At 40.2% G+C, this 16,649-nt stretch overlaps 1 protein-coding gene across 1 annotated transcript in view; it reads left to right on the plus strand.

Annotated features, from left to right (window-relative positions):
• Positions 1-7,754: 7,754 nt before the first annotated feature.
• The window catches only part of nck2a (NCK adaptor protein 2a), a 30,405-nt gene continuing 21,510 nt past the window's right edge, over positions 7,755-16,649 (plus strand). The window contains exon 1 of the mRNA XM_086092036.1: positions 7,755-8,003. The gene's annotated coding sequence lies outside the window, so the exon portion shown is untranslated. The remainder of the gene's footprint in view (positions 8,004-16,649) is intronic.

Raw genomic sequence — 16,649 nt, forward strand, 5'->3', positions numbered from 1 at the left:
GAAAGGTAGTGTTAGAAATCTTTCCTTTGATTTCCTGCGTGTTCAAATAAAACTCAAAGTTGAGATCTCGTGAATAAGTTTCTTGCCAGCTTTTATTATTCAGAAATTTCCGAAGCCACTTTGGATCCTTGCTCAATCAGCAGTGACCGCAAAGTGTGCCTCTCGCTCTCTGCTCTTGCACACTTATACAAAAACAGTGTTTAGAAAAAATACTCCCCCCCTGTCATCTTGTCCTGTCAGCAGAGTGAAATACACAACTTAGAATCCTACACCAGTTCCTATCTCAGTTCACTCCAGATGTGGGTAAACAATTGCCTCCTCCATGCACCAGGAAATTTATGGACAGACCTCTGCTTGCACTTTCAAACATCCCCTCATTTAGATAACTCAGCAACCTTACTAGACATTTCTTTCCCAGGGAAGAGAACAAAGGACTATAGATTGACTAATAAAATGAATTAACTGTTGTCTTATTATTACACAGCTCTAACTAATACCAAAAACGGTTAAAATATAAATTGAAACAGAAAAACAATGTTAATAATCTAACACTAGCTAGCATCAGGGGCTAAAGCCAAACTGTGGCAGGGTTTTTACTTTTTGGACCTAGATTTTCCACCTCTGCCTGGAAGTGTAGAAACACCGCCGTTTCAGATTTTTCCAGTGCCAAAAATCACAAAAGGTGCAAAATAACCGATATGTGCTGTGTCACTTTTAACACTTTTGTGTTAGTGCTCTAATATTGTACTTAAAGGGTGTAAACATACTACAGTTAACAGATTGCCGTGCTGCCAAACCTTGTCGCACGTACACAATAGCTCATCTGCTGGGTTTAAACCACATTGGTGTAGTACCAGGGTAGAGCTAGGCACCCTGCAGTCATTTTCTGTTGATGCTTCACTGTTAATCTTTTCTAAATTCAGTGACTGAGTGAAAGACACTCGCTTGTCTTGCCAACAACCGGATCCCTCTGTTCCTGGGTGTGTTTATCTGGCTAACTCTGCCCGTTGCATGGCAATAGCAGCTGCCGGGGCTGCTTTGCAGTTACCAGGCCTCGAGTGTCCAAAGGCAGAATTGGGAAATGAAACTCTAAAGTGGTTAAATTTCGAAAATACTGCAGGGTTTGCTCCAAACTACTAAGAAATAGGTTAATGGACTTTCAATAACCATCGGTTTTCTGTGACATGAGAGAGAAAAACACAGTTGGGCGAGAAAAGATAGTTGGCAAGCAAACATTACATTTGCTGCTTCAGTTTCAGTCTAAATATACAGTATATGGTGTTACATGCCCACTGTCACTGTTTCAATTTCCGCAGATCCCTGAGTCGGATGACAGCCTTTCCTCGTATTTCCTATATTTCAAAGCAAACATTTAGTTACAAGTTGCATTTGCGCTGATCTTATTACTAGAATGTGTTTGTCTCGTTAAATATTTTTCATACACATACTTTGATGGTCCAGCATTTTAGAACGAATCAAATTTGAAGTGTACTGTACTTCCAAACTTCCGTACAGCATTTTCTGTTGTGGGTAAGCTGGAGCCTATCCCGGCTGACATTGGGTGAGAGGTTAGGTACACCCTGGATTGGTCACCAGTCACTCAGGGTGCATATAGAGAAATAACCATTACCACTTGGATTATATGTACAATTTAGTCTTCAGGGAACCGAACATTTTAGGGATCGTGTGAGGAAATTGATTATAACAAATTTCACAAAATAGATTTAAGTTGAACATTTTTTCTATACTTTTGCTTACCAATAAACAGCAGTCAAGCATAAAGAGTCACTCTGTCCAAATCAATTTGTTTAAAATGTACCACTTAATCCCAATCGGCAACTACAGTACACCTGCAGCTGCCTCAAATGTCCTCATAAAACCTCGACATTCATCATCGTGCGTCTACGAGGATCTCTTTTCATAAAGTCCAAAGGTTCAGCTTTTTCCTCATTATATTTAATTATTCCGCTTTAGCAGCTGCAGCCATTTTAGAAATATGCTTGCTTGTTTCCTGCCTGATCACAAGTGGCAGAATGAATTAGTCTTAATCTACTGCTGTACTTTGCCTCAAATGGGTAATGTCAATGGTACATGCTTTATACAGTGCTTTTTCCATTTTACAAGGCCCTCAAAGCACTTTACAGTTGACTACTCATTCACCTACTGATGACGCAGCATCAGAAGCAACTTGAGGTTCAGTATCTCGTTCAAGGATACTTCGACGTGGTCACAATGGCATGGGATCGAACCCACAAGACGACCTCTCTACCACTGATCCACGCCAAACCAATATTGGAAACGGACAATAGTGATTGAATTGCAAAAAAAAAAAAAAAAAAAATACTGTTCAGTCCAGTAAACATACACTTCTCTGTAGACCAATCGGTGAGCAGAAGGGTGTCTAGCTCCACGACTGCAATTGGCATCCAAATGAATGGGCACTTAAAATCGCAATGGGTCCAGGCTGGATATTTTGGGAACTTTTACAACACAATAAAATGCATAATAAAGTGAACCCTTGGGGGATATAAATATGCATAATGAACCTCTTGGTGGGAAAAAAAAAACTTTTATAGATCTTACGATAAATATTTTCATTTTACATCCTGCAACTGTGACATAATCTAGTTCGATCTAGGCTGTTGTATGTGAAATGCCGTGACCTTTTGGCAATCATTTCTGCCGATGTCAAGTTGGACAGCTGCCTGTCGGATTGTGTTGATCAATTGGCCGACAGCAGTGTCTATAACTACGACAGGCAGCATAACATAGGAGTACATAAAAATGCACCTGGCACAGGCCGGATATTTTGGGTGACAAGTGACAAGTTTTACAGCAAGGGTAGGGAACTTACTCCCTGTCAGCCATGTAGCCAACAAATCCATCCAGCTGTTTTCTATAGCACTAGTCCTCATAGGTTCACAGGTAAACTGGAGCCTATCCCAGCCGACCTCAGATGAGAAACAGGGTAGCCTACAACCTGGTCTTTAGGCACCAGCCAACTCCAACAAATGCCAGGTTTTTGTGATGTAAATAAAATGTGACCATGCGCTGTCAATACATTTTAATCATTTTCTGCCAATGTGACCTGTACAACGGGAATTAGGGGAAAAGACCAAAGTTTATTTTTCATTTGACTTGTGATGATGCCCCGCTTGGCCATCATTGGCTGCAGGTGATCAGGCTTCATCATTTTCACAAGTTTGGTATGGCTCTTATAGAAAGTTTTAAAGACTGAAATGACCTCTGACCGAGAAAAGGCCCCACTCACTTGTAATATGTCCGTGTGATTGGATCTACCCAGGTTGTATGTATAATGCAATTTAAAAATTCTCGTGCAAACAAATTAGCCAATTTAGGCAAGCAAAAAAGAATTCCATTTCTGGTTATTGCTGCAAAAAAAACAAAAACAGCACTGGAATTCCGTTTACAAAGGTTGTGACTGTGTACCAAGACTTCGATCAATCTAATACGCAGTCTGCCGTTTCATCATACTCCGCTCATTAAGGCACATTCCACTTGAGTCACGTTTCACTGGCATGCAGGCCACAGAATAGCCCACATTGCCCAGAAGTCATGCTGAGTCCGTTCTACATCAATAACTTCCAGTCAGGTGGGCTTAAAGGTGGCCGCCCCTTGGTCAAAATAGACCTCCTGCTCCTTGGGCCTTGTAACTATAGCTGCAGCCCACTCAGCAATCAATCACTGCCGTCATTTATCTCCAGCAGGTGATAGTCGAGGGTTGGATACAGAATGGGAGGGGGGGGGGGGGGGCTTGGGGGGTATCCTGGCTGGCAGAAGCAGTGGCAAGTGTAGCGCTGACTTGTGTAACTCTGGCTTGATTGATATATTGTCCTCATGTGATCGAGAGGGCATGCAAGAATCTTTTTGTTTTTTTGTTTTGTTAAATTAACCGCAAGTCAAGGGAATTCTCATGCTAACTTTCCTTACCAACAACCACTCAAATCGAATAATAATTGCAATAGAAGAGTAAGTTCATGTTATTATTATTGTCAATAAGTCAAGAAGCACAGATCATGACCATACACTGTAAAAGAAAAAAAAGAAGAAGTAATATTTACTTTAAAAAAGCTACTAAAGTTTTTTCACGCAGAAATTCTAAGTAACTTTCACATAGAGAGTTTTGAGTATGTTACAAGTTTAATGTAAGTGTTGAGGAACGAACCCATGACCTTCAGCTTGGTTAACAGCCACTCTACCACCTGAGCCATGCCACTTCTGCTGTATTCTGTATGTTAGTATATTGCTGGAGTCAGTTGGAATCCTCGTACCTGTTTTGGTCTCTCAGAAGAGTGGCATGGCTCATTTGGTATATATATACATAAACTAGTTGAATACATTATAAAATGTCCTTTACTTACTATTTACTCTACTTCAAATAGATAATAGATAAAGATATTATTTTGTCCCATCCCTATTGTATAGCATGCAGTCATTTAGTATTCATTAGACAGTATACATTTTTTATGTTGGTGTACATACCAAGCTACCCTAACATTTAACAGCTCGAATGAATATGTGTTGCAGATATCGGCTATTCAGTTTTCTCGTCAAAACGAACATTTCAGATGTCAGCGTTGTGTTCCATCTCATTTTATAACATTGCGGTAAAATAGCGTTCTTCTTGCACTTCTATGACACTTTGCAACTACAAGCCAATGTGCATGTGCTTTTACTTATTAACTCTCTCATAGCTTTTCAATCAGCTGATTTTAAAATGAACGCCTGTCATGACTGTCCAATGAGGATATGACCGGTCGACTACTCAAGACCTCCCTGAAGGTCACACTGTCAGTCATGAGACACAGCACTGATGAATGACATTGCGGACTGTGGAGCTTTAACTTTACAGAGATGCCCTATACCAATAGGTGTCAAACTCCGGTTCTCGAGGGCCGCAGTCATGCAGGTTTTGGAGGTTTCCCTCTTCCAACACAAGCTAATTCCAATCAGCAGGATCGTTATCAGGCTTATGCAAAGCTGGCTGATGAGCTGATCATTTATCAGCTGTGTTGGAGAACGGAAACATCCGAAACCTGTAGGACTGCGGCCCTCCAGGACCGGAGTTTGACACTGATGCTCTATATCCTTGTGACTGAAAGTGTAGCAAAATGGTCAGTCAAGAGCAGGCCTCCACCAAGGCCAAAACACCAACGACATAATTCTTAATATGTAATTTTAACGATTGAAGTAATATATTACAGTAAAACAACTATTGAATTTTAACACCTAAAACTCAACCTGTTCAACTGATTTTGCATTTATCGTATTATTTTAATGTAGAAATTTGGCCCAAAATACTGTATCTTTACAATAAATAGCCTTAGTATTTGACCATTTATATTTTATTTAGCAGATTAACACCTTTGCTGTTCACAATTTTTTTCAGACTGGATTCGGGTTTGATTTTCCCGCCTTTTGGCTGCAGATGTGACGTCATGCAGTGTGTACATGAAGAAGGGAGTGTGCAATTTTATTTTACGGCCACACGTGGCAGTAGCAATTTCAAATTCAATATCCATTATTTATATATATATTTATTTATTTATTATTTTACGATCTATCTATCCATCTATCTATCTATCTCTGTGTATGTATGGTTATAATTTTTATACATTTTGATAAACATGTTATTTGACGTTGTATTACACTCTTGAAAGCTAAAACTGTCACTCAAATCAATGAAGAAACTATCATAATAAAAGTCCGTACAGTACAGTACATCCATATTTAGTATTTATGTTTCAGTAAAAGAGTACACGTGTAGGAATAAGTGTGTAAATAGTGTGTGTGTGTGTGTGTGTGGGGTGGGGGGGGGGTATGTTATTGTCGAAGAAGTGACGTGACTGTTGGCTTTTCTTTGCAGGGGTTGCCACAGCGAGTCACTCACTCTGTGTGGGCGTGTGCTTTGTTTTGTGGACTTTTGCTGCCACCAGCTGGTAATTCATGCCACTATAGCACACTGTATGAAATAGACAACAGGAGTTTGTGTGTATGTTTGTATCGATGAGCAGACTCAGCAGAGGCTTTCTTATGGATGACCAAGAATTCCAAAAGGCAATACAGTAAATAAATGCATCCATTTTCTATACCGCTTAACGCTTATCCTAGCATACATATTTTGGAATGTGGGTGGAAACCAGAGTAGCAATACAGAGCCGAAACACTTCCTCTTCACTCGAGAAGGCTGGAGAGCTGTGTCTTGAGGAGCTTACACGTGTCCTCAGCACCAGCATCAAGGTGTGGCACATGCAGCAGCTACTTAGTTGCAAAAAAAGGAAGGCTCAAAAGATGGCAAAGAAGATTGTGGGGAACATCTGCTCGGAATAACAGACATCTTCACTAGCAGATGTAGAAAGAAGGCTCTCTGCATCACCAAGGACCCACTCCAACCTGCACATAGCCGCCTCCTCTCGGGCAGGAGGCTAAATCCAAAGCAGTATCACTATGATAAAAAAATAACGTAAAAAAAAAATCCTGCCACCCTCTTAGAGGTGTTGTGCTGGCCTGGCCACCCCACAGAAAAAAATTCTGGCTACACCCCTGCATGCACTTTATGCGTGATTATAGAAGATCTTGGGAGTTATTTCCGCTCTCTTTGCATACTTAGAGGAAGTCCTCAAGTGCTTCTGCTGTATTAGACTACAGCACATAGGGACCCAGCGCCTATTTCGTGACACACTGGGGCAATTTGTGGCAAAATTTAATAAATATTGAGATACCTAAATACTTAAACAATTAAATAAATATAGCAATAAATAAATACATGGATACATATCTTAATAAGTATATATTGAAATAAATAAATCACTGTATTTTATTATGTACTTAATTTTGGCACTTTTGATCCTCCGTCCCTCCTCGTGGCTCTGTACACTTTTGCTGGTAATCGGCAAGAGGGCGACATCATCCCTCATGTCGCTCTTCCTCAGCGGCAAGTACTAGTACAATTTACTAACCCGGTACCTTACTCTACCCATATCACCGAAGGCTAAAGAAACACATTTTAAGGTAATGAATGATGTTTATCCTTGTGGGGACTTTATGAAACAGAGGTTGAAGGTAGAACAAATCTGCGGTGCTTTTTGTGGCTGTGATAAAGAGACTTTGGAACATTTGTTTTTTGAATGTGTGTACACCAAGACATTTTGGGATGCATTTCAGCGTTGGATTTCAGAGGACAATGATTCACTAACACTGGATTTCAAGAATATTAAGTTTGGGATTGTAACACAAGACAGAACAAGGGAAATGATGATCAATACTTTGATAATAATGGCAAAACAATGTATTCACAAATGTAGATTTATTAAATGTCGACCTTTGTTTTTGATTTATTGTAAGAACATTGAAGAGTTTGGAAGGACATTACGTAGGGTGAAGACGAAGCAAAAAAAAGAAAAGTTTACTGTCCGATTAGACCTTTTGTTATTTGTTTTTGTTTTGAGTGTTTTCTTTTTCTTGTGTCTTGTTTGACAGCACCGTTTATGTGCTCAGCTTGAATTGGATGTTGAAGTGTGAATTAATAAAACAAGAAAAAAAGAAAAGAAAGAAAACTAGTACAATTTACTAGTTCCGGCATTTGTGACGTCACCTGGACTGGCGCTAAATACAACAGGTGATTCAAAGCGGTAATGCCTTCAAAATAAACGTTAAACGCAGCGCCTGACAAACATCGGGTATGGTTTCATTTTGAAAATCAACATCGGAAGTGTAGCTCTAACCCCTTTCTAGCTTGTTCCTTGTGAATGTGGTGTGGAAGGTTGGTGGCGGTGGAGGCATTCAAGCCTGCGACAGAAAAACAAGGGAGTACATGTATTGCTTGAATAGTACAGTCTGCGATTTCAACAAAAAGAAAAATCTGCAAAACACATCATTCGGTTGATTCAAACGTCCGTTCTTTGGCTAAGTTACTTTTGCCAGGCGGCTTTTTCCTGGGGTCGTGCAGTGTGTCGCCGTTTCTCCCTGGAGCCAACACTAAGGTAAGCTCCGAATCGTGAACCAACTTAACAACTTTTTACCCTCCAAAACCCACATGATGCCGTGTTAAACGTTGTTAAGAGTCTTAAATGGCAAACGGCAGTAAAAGTTGTGACGAAACGCCTGCTTGCTCTCGTCACTTTTGAAGCTCTGACGCAGGGTCTTTGTCCGGTCAGAAACGCTACTACCTCCGCCACTTGCGCCGCATTTGTCCTCGTTTGCCCCAAAACAGCCAATATAATCAATTTTATCTACCCCCTTTAATTAATAACCTGAAACAGCTTCAATACATGTGTTCAATTGCTGTGCGAGAGTCCAGGAATCGTTTTAATCGTGGCACAGGCGTCTATGCACAGCTGTTTTCCTGGATGTATGATTTTTTTCCCGAGTCGTGGTAAAACAATGGTGTCAACCCAAATGTGATGTTTTTAAATGAATACTGTATTGAAATATAAACATTGAATCTCATGGCTTGTCATTAGTTGTAATGGTTCTTCATGGCTAGTACTGCAACCTGTCTTGCTTGGCTGTTCAATGGACTCCGTACACAGATTTGGGATTTCTCCCTGACACAGGCAGATGTATTCATATTTCTTACTTGAATGGTTAGTAGTAATGACATTTGATGAGTGGGTTTTGGGTTTCGGTGCAGACACTTTTTGCAAGGCCTACCTTTTCTGCAGGCACACCCTTCCGGTAAGGCCGGTGGTGTAGTGCTGGTACAAGGTTCACTTGAAATGTCAGGTATGTGGAAGGTGAGCGGACGAAAGAGTGCAAGGAATGTTTTGAAGAAACTTGCCTCTGACCTCATTGAACACACTCTTCGGAGTGTGAATTGTACCCTTGACACTTATGACAGCCGAGTTCGCTCTGGAAAGTTGCAAACCATAATGTGTAGATTACCCTTGCTACAATTATTTTCAACATGTGAAGACACCATTCAATTGTATTTAGATACATTTTTGAGTACTCTAGTCTGGATCTCGAAACAGGTCCACCTTTTCTGCACTTAATGATGCACGAGTTACTTGTATACAATGTATGGTCATTATGATCGATTAATTGATTGTTAGGAATTCTGTCAATTGTGTGGAATTGAGTTTCAATGGCAAAATGAGAATATATAAAGGTTTATCTAAATTAGAATATTAAATAAATCGATTTATTTCATTAGTTCAATTTAAGAAGTGAAACTCATTTTGTGGTCACACACATAGTAAACCCCCCAAATTCATTGGCCTTCATCATGCATTGGCCTTCTGAAAAGCAGTGAATTGAACTACTGAAATAAATGAGCTTTTCCATAATATTCAAATTTTATTGACGTGTGTCCCTTTTAGAAAGTTTTGCAACATCAAAGCAGACCACCACTATGGCAACATCCACTCAGACCTCCACTATGTCACTAGTCTGCTTTGTTGCTTGGAAACAAGAGTTTCAAACATAGAGATTCTCTTATCCTATTAAAATTGTACTTATGAAGAGATAACTGTACCACCTGAGGCTGAGCCAAGCTCATCGTATGGTACTGACAATGCAGCGTAGTTGGTTTTGATTATTTTTCATTGGCAAAAGCTCATACTATGTCTAGTAGCTAGTCCGCTGCGGTTCCTAATGTGCTATGTTAAAACGAGGATATATTTGAGCATATCCAGCTAAAATGCCAAAAACAATAGCTAACATTAGTTTCCCTGTTTCTGTGTTTTAGCTCTGGCTGGCGCAGTGTTATAATCCGCAGTCTCCATTTTGCTGCAGAGATCAGTCTCCTAATTTCATTTGTCTCCTTGCAGTGAAAGTCAATACAAAAGAAGTGCTCCATTTTTGTAGTCTTTTAGTGTGTTTTTTTGTTCTGATTTAAGCATTCAATTTGCTTGGTGTCACTTTTTACCATGGTACTATTTTGATGTGGACCGGCAAATACCTCGAGCCGAGGAAAGTTAGCTGGTACTGTGCAAGTCAAGAGTCTGATACGGTGACAAAAATGGTAACGTATAAGAAATCAGATAAAATACTTCATATATTCCCTCTCTGTCAGCTCGTTGTGTAGCCGTCTATTCTTTCTTCAGTCCTGCTGATTGTAATTTTACTTATCAAAAAGGAAACCCTCAGTCACCACCAGCGACTCTTCCTTCTAAATAGATGCATGATGTTGATGTTGCGAAAACTAAAAGCGTCTGATTTCCAATTTCATACATAGCAGTACCAACCATTTTTGTCTCTGTCAATATTTGCTGAGCACCTAAAACGATTACATGATTTTCCAGCAGACAAATTGTCATTGAAGCTTGATTGCCCAGTAATGAGATAAGACTAATTGCTCATTGCTGGTTTCTGATGAAGGATTGCCAATAGTTGTAGAACACCAATGATTACCCTATTTCACTCAGACATCCTTCCAAAATAGCTTAATCAGAGCCATAGCAGAAGATATTCCAGTAGGCTGACTTTACTTTTTGCACAGAACTCTGCGAAGACGGGTTGTTGACACACGGTTGTGCTTTTACACATTGACAATGAAATAACTGTTTTTCTTATGTATTACTTGGACAGTTAATGAATTAAACCAACAGCCTCTGCACTATTCACTAGAGCTGTCAAAATTAATCGACAAGTAATCTATTGCCAAATTAATCGACAACTATTTTGATAATCGGGTAATTGTTTGGAGCCATTTTTTAATTTTATATGGTCCAAATCCTCAAATTTCACAATTTCATTGTACCTGTGTATAATGACAATAAATGCATCATAATCCTAATCCTAATGCCAGCATATCAACAATTCAACACTACACCCCTTCCCGGCATTCTGTAATATTTTTGCACACAGGCAGTGGTCCAGCTATGATACTACCTCCGAAGATACTAAATACACTGGAAAATTGAAAGGAAGGAAATTGTTATAGTTTTCAAGCAGTTTAAAAGGGACTTGTGATTATCTGGACAATCCCACTGTTTAATTGAGGGGAGACGTTTGCATGCAGCCAACGTACTGCGGATTATCCCATGAATCGGTGTTTCAATGTTGAAAGTGAGATTTACGGCCCTTACTGGAGCAAAGAGTTTAATGAAGAGCGAGCACAGATGGGCACACTGGCGACGAGCCCGATTGGGTGGCAAGATAAAGGTCATTCCATTGTTATTATAATCAACTGTAATCTGGTCAGTGGGTAAACATTAAACTCGCTGTGTTTGCTGCTAAGACAATGGCGATCACTCCTAGAACGCCATTCATGAGGAAGAAGAAAGTGGATTTGTGCTGTCATGAGCATCTGTCTTATTTTTTTTTTTCAGTTTCCAGTTGGCCTGTTAAGATCTTTGTCCTTCGTGTTCCCCTTTGTCTATTGAGTGTGTTTGTTCTGGTCTCGACGCTGTCCGTGTCTGTCATCGCCTCCATCGGCAGCCACCCGTGCTGAGTTTCTAATTCGCAGTCCAACAACTGAAGTCACAGTCTGTCAACTCACACACTGCTACCACCGGGCACCAGGCCTAATCTTGCTCTGGGATTCCGAGGCCGAGAGGAGAACCAACGAGAAAGGAAAGTGGGAATGAGTCAAACCGGTTCCAGTATCTGTGATGTCATAAGTTAACTCCCAGTAGTACGGGAAGTGAAGTGGAGGTAGAGAAGTTGGTATGTGACACTGATATACAGAAACTGCTTGGAGATTTCTTTGCTAAATTTAAATGGAAAAATGACCTGCTGGATGAAATAAAATAAAAAAATGGGGATTTGGTCTTTTGGTTCGACTGTGTGAGTCTAAGAGCCGATATACATCTGTTAGTATTGCCTCCTGTAAGCTACGTTTACACTGCAGGGCATAATGCCCAATTCAGATTTTGTGTAAATTTGATCTTTTTATGTAGTTGTTCACATTACAAAAACAAATGAAACCTCTACTGTGAATATGTCCGTGCACACAAAGCACGATATCGACTGGCGCACAGTACACAAAAAACCCAACGTCATTTGGCTCCATGTTTACAGAAGTAAATATTGTCCTCTGTGTTGGGCCTGATCATCTCATATCAACAGAGGAATGGGGTGAGAGGAGGTGCAAATATTTTGCTCCAGATAAAAAAGTATGAACAATGACATCGCTAGTCAAATGACCAATGGTTGTGCTAAAACTTTGGCGAATGCTATTGCTAGCTTGGTTCACGGTTCAACAGCTGTAGACAAGCAATACACTTAATATATAGGTGAACATCCTCACTCAAAGTTTTCCAAGCCTGCTCCTTTTTGTCTCGGTCCCGTCCGGTATTGGAAGCTGGCTGTGTTGTGCAGCTCACGGTGCCAGTCGCCGTATCTCGCACCTGTTTACGTGAATTGCATTGGCTTACGATGTAATCGCATCATGCGAATAGCTCTTTGGTCCGACATTAGCATTAGGCATGTCTGCAAAAGAATAAGGTAACAATGTGTATCAAGTTGAAATAGTAATATTTTTTCACATATATAAAATGATAAAATATTCTTTAGATGAATTGATTAAATAAAAATGAATAGTTACATTTTCAAAAAAATGTCAGAGTCCAAAATTTTAAGTTGTCAGAAAAAGAGACAAAGGGTAAATGAAAAATATTTTAAAAATACCTAAAAAATTGGAAAAATTTACTAAAATATCCACATTGACAAAAATGTCAGAAAATTGATAGCAACAAAAAGCAGAAACAATTTTCAAAATTGCCATAAAATGTCCCAAAAAATCCATATGTCCATAAAATTGCCAAACATGTCAGAAATTTCACAGAAAGGTTAGAAAAGTCCAAATGTATAAAAAAAAAACTACAAAAGAAAAAATCCAAATCTCTATTGGGTGATGCGGTGCATATTTCTCTGTTATGGTGCAGCTCTAATGAGCTCTTAGGCTCTCAGTACATTAGACTAACATTAGTACACTGTTTCCTTCATCACCATCATTAAATGTTTTGCGGCTCCAGACGGATTTTTGGGTATTTATTTGGCCTAAAAATGGCTCTTTTGACAGGAAACGTCACTGACCCCTGTGTTATTCCAATTGGGCAGTGACATAAACATGATGAGTGAGAGACAGTTCAGCTCTGCATATTAGTTGCTCAATATTTTCGTCATAGTTGTGTTGTAAAGGAAATAAACATTTCCTACAGGAGATCTGCATTTTATTCAAGCTTCTGTGGTTTTCTTCAATTTTTAGTGACTTCTAAGTAGTGAAAATGTTTTAGGTGTTTATTCCATCGTCTTGTTTGGATTGGACGCCGCAGCCCTTCATGCTCTAATTCCTTTGATTAAGTGCCTGCTCTCCCTTTTGGCAGTTCTAGCAGTCAATCAGGCAGCCAAACATTCATTCGTCTAGACCACAACATGATCAGCATCTCACCGAGCGCTCCATGCTAGCGGCTTCCCCGTAGCGCTACGTAGCCTCCCTCTGTGGCTCGCCCTCATTAACGGCCTACTAGCACTCCTGCGGAGGCAGTTGAAAAGGCGTCAGCGCTCCACTAACAACTCCAATTCACATCTGTTCAAGGGTTTTCCCTGCAGGTTGATGGGGAGGGAGGGAGCCATGGCTAAAGTCAATTGATCTTTGCCCACCCATCACCCACACCGTTCAATAATATGACTATGTAGTAGATATGAGGGAAAGGGCACCCTGTTCATATGTGTTCTATGTGTGAAAGTAGCAACTTGGCATAGGCATGAGCCTGAATCCGATTCAGACGGTATGATAAGCTTGAGCAACAACTTTTGAGACCAATAGGCAAATTTAAATAAACCAATGTGCGATCATAAGAAATATATGTACTACTTGTGCACTGTGCCATTAACAGGAGTATTCACTAGCATTTTCTCCAATGTTTACCAATCAATCTTTGCCATGCCCCAAGGAAGGAAATGAGGGAGAAAAAAACAAAACAGGGATGTGATTTGTATATAAATCGTTTATTCGTTAACAGTTAAGCAGATTATTATTTTTTTAAATAGCAATCTAAAATTATTCTAATGAAGAACTTGTGGATTCATGAGTCCTAACTCCTGCATGGCAGAATGAAGTAAAGCAGAATGCTAATGAATTCTAGCACTGTAGACTTTTAGTGTTCATGGTGAACATGGGACTTTTGCATAATATATCTTTGAAGGCAGTGAGAGCGTTATGAAGCGAGGTCATCACATTAGCTGACAATTGCGTAATGTCTTTCTTGATTTGTTTTCCACAAAGACATTTTACACAAATTAAAAAAATTGTCAACAATTGAGTTAATGGACTCGTGGAGGTCACATGCTTGTCACTTCCCGTAATAGTCTTTTCGCTGCATAATCCAAAACTCCGAAGAAACTAATGACTGCACGTAGGCTTTGCCCAACATTGGGTGGTGTCTCCAAGCCAAAATAAACACAAAACAGCACAAACAGCACCCAAGTTTTTTGTGATGAGACCGCCATTGCACCCAGTGCTGTAGATGCCTCTGATGCAATTAACATCGACTCTCAAACTTATTATATACTTATTATGTTTGATACTTTTGGTGTGTCAGTCATATGAAGTACTGTATTTTCAGTACCACAAAGGAAATTGGTACAAGTATTAGGAGATGCACACAGTTGCGGAGAGCAGCATCTCCATTCCGCAAAACAAAGATAAATTATTGCATTGGTCGCGTACAAATAAATGATTGATAAATGTACAGTTATGTGGTAGTGTTGTTCCGATACCGATATAGGTATCGGCAGAGGCCCCGATGCTGCATTAAAACAGTGGTATCGGTATCGGGGAGTACTGAGAAGTAACATGCCGATACCATTAATTCGGACGCTAATTTAGGATGCAGCACGACATTCACTGATGTGTGACATGTTCACTGCATGCCGAGCTAAGATATCCTATTGGCCCTTGAATGCTCTGAACCAATGGCAGGACAGCTTTTTCATGTTGAGAAAAAAAAGCAACAAGCTGGGTATCGGAATTGGTATCGGGGGGCCAAAAAAACGGTATCAGAACAACACTATTATGTGGGAAACACTACAGCTGTAATGCTATATTTCTCAGAGCCAATTCATGACGTCATTGATCGGATCAGCGAATTAAAACGTTACCGCCAATCACAAAATGTGCATAAAATGCAAAAATATCGGCCGATTCGATGTCGCCGGTCCGATTGGTGGAAAGTTTAAACATCCAGGTGCTCAAGACATGCTCATTTGGTATGGAAGAAAAATAAAGACGGATGTGTACATTTACGCTAAATCTGTTCACCGGTTAACGCAAATTGCTGCAATAATATGTGCTATGGAACTCTAGCACTGGATTGAACAAATTTAAACGGTGTACATTACTTGATCTACTTGAGTTCATGTACTCTGTTCACTACGTACTCTATGTCAAGTAATGCTACAACATTGAAGGAGGAGCGAGTGTGTCAGTTGCCTTGAATGTTTACTTTAAGCACACAACCTCCCGGAAGCCTGGCTGCAGCAGCCAATCAATTGTGTAAGTCTGGTTTCTCCACCAGGGTTGACCTCAGGACAAGATTTCCACGATCGACAAACATTTCTTCTGCTCTGGGAAGAGCTGGGGGAATTTCTTCTAGACACAGTTTATCAACAATCAATTCCAAGAATTATAATGAATTCTTAATTATTTATTGAATCGATTACTTTGCTCTTTCTTCATCCCTGCTGGCAATGCCCGTGTCCCTTTTGTCTTCCATTCATCGTTGTCCTTAACAGAAGGGCTTTTTCCAATATTCTCATTGGCTTACATGTCCGAATGGTTTATGGGTTGTTGTTGTGCCACCCGTTGCTTTGCTGTGTGTTCTGCAGCCAGAAAATGTACATTTATGTGGAGATTTTTAAAACATCGTTAATGTGTGTAATTTGTAAAAAAAAAAAAAAAGACACTTTTAATTCAAACAAGCGGCCAAAGTGGTACGTTTCTTTTATTTAAAAATGTGATAAACTCAATGTGACAAAGCAAAACTCCTGTTGATTTTTTTGTTTTGTTTACCCCCCCCCCCCCCATTGATGGATGCTACTAATCGATTGTTACGGTTGTTTCAGCTTGAAAATTGTCTTAGCTTTGTAAGGATGATTAGGTCAATAGCCATCTCATTTTGAGCCTGTTCTGTTGTCCTCAAGGACATTAGTCCCGGGATGTGCTGTGTTGCTGCTGAGTTGAATGGAGGAATATGATCGGCTTCCTAATCCATTCGTCCCCCACTTCCACCACCTCCCCTTTGCCTCTCTTTTGACACGCACGCACGCACACGCGCAAACATGACTGCAGCTAAAGGAAGTCCTGCTTTATTTATGAGATGGATCGCTCTGAATGCCACAGGGCTCTCTTGAGGATTGAAGACGGCACACAAACAGTATTTGGTCTCTCTTGCTCAGACACGCACACGCACGACTACACACTTGCTCCAGGCCTCCGTTGCACAGTTGGTCTTTCTCGGCAGTACGCGGAGAGTTTAACAGCAAACGATGAGCACAGTTCCACACTTCTCCCACTTGGTGTGTTACATCACCCACTCAGCAGCTGAGGCTGAACTTTAAATTTGGATGAAATGAAGTCCGCTGTCACATTCTACAGGCACGCTTATACTGCAGAGCAGTGATACTCAACTGGTGAGTCGGGACCCAAAAGTGGGTCGTGGATCCATCTGGGTGGGTCACAG

Source organism: Leptonotus elevatus, chromosome 12, assembly GCF_054856555.1.
Source record: "Leptonotus elevatus isolate MCC_2025b chromosome 12, RoL_Lele_1.0, whole genome shotgun sequence".
NCBI classification, from domain to species: domain Eukaryota; kingdom Metazoa; phylum Chordata; class Actinopteri; order Syngnathiformes; family Syngnathidae; genus Leptonotus; species Leptonotus elevatus.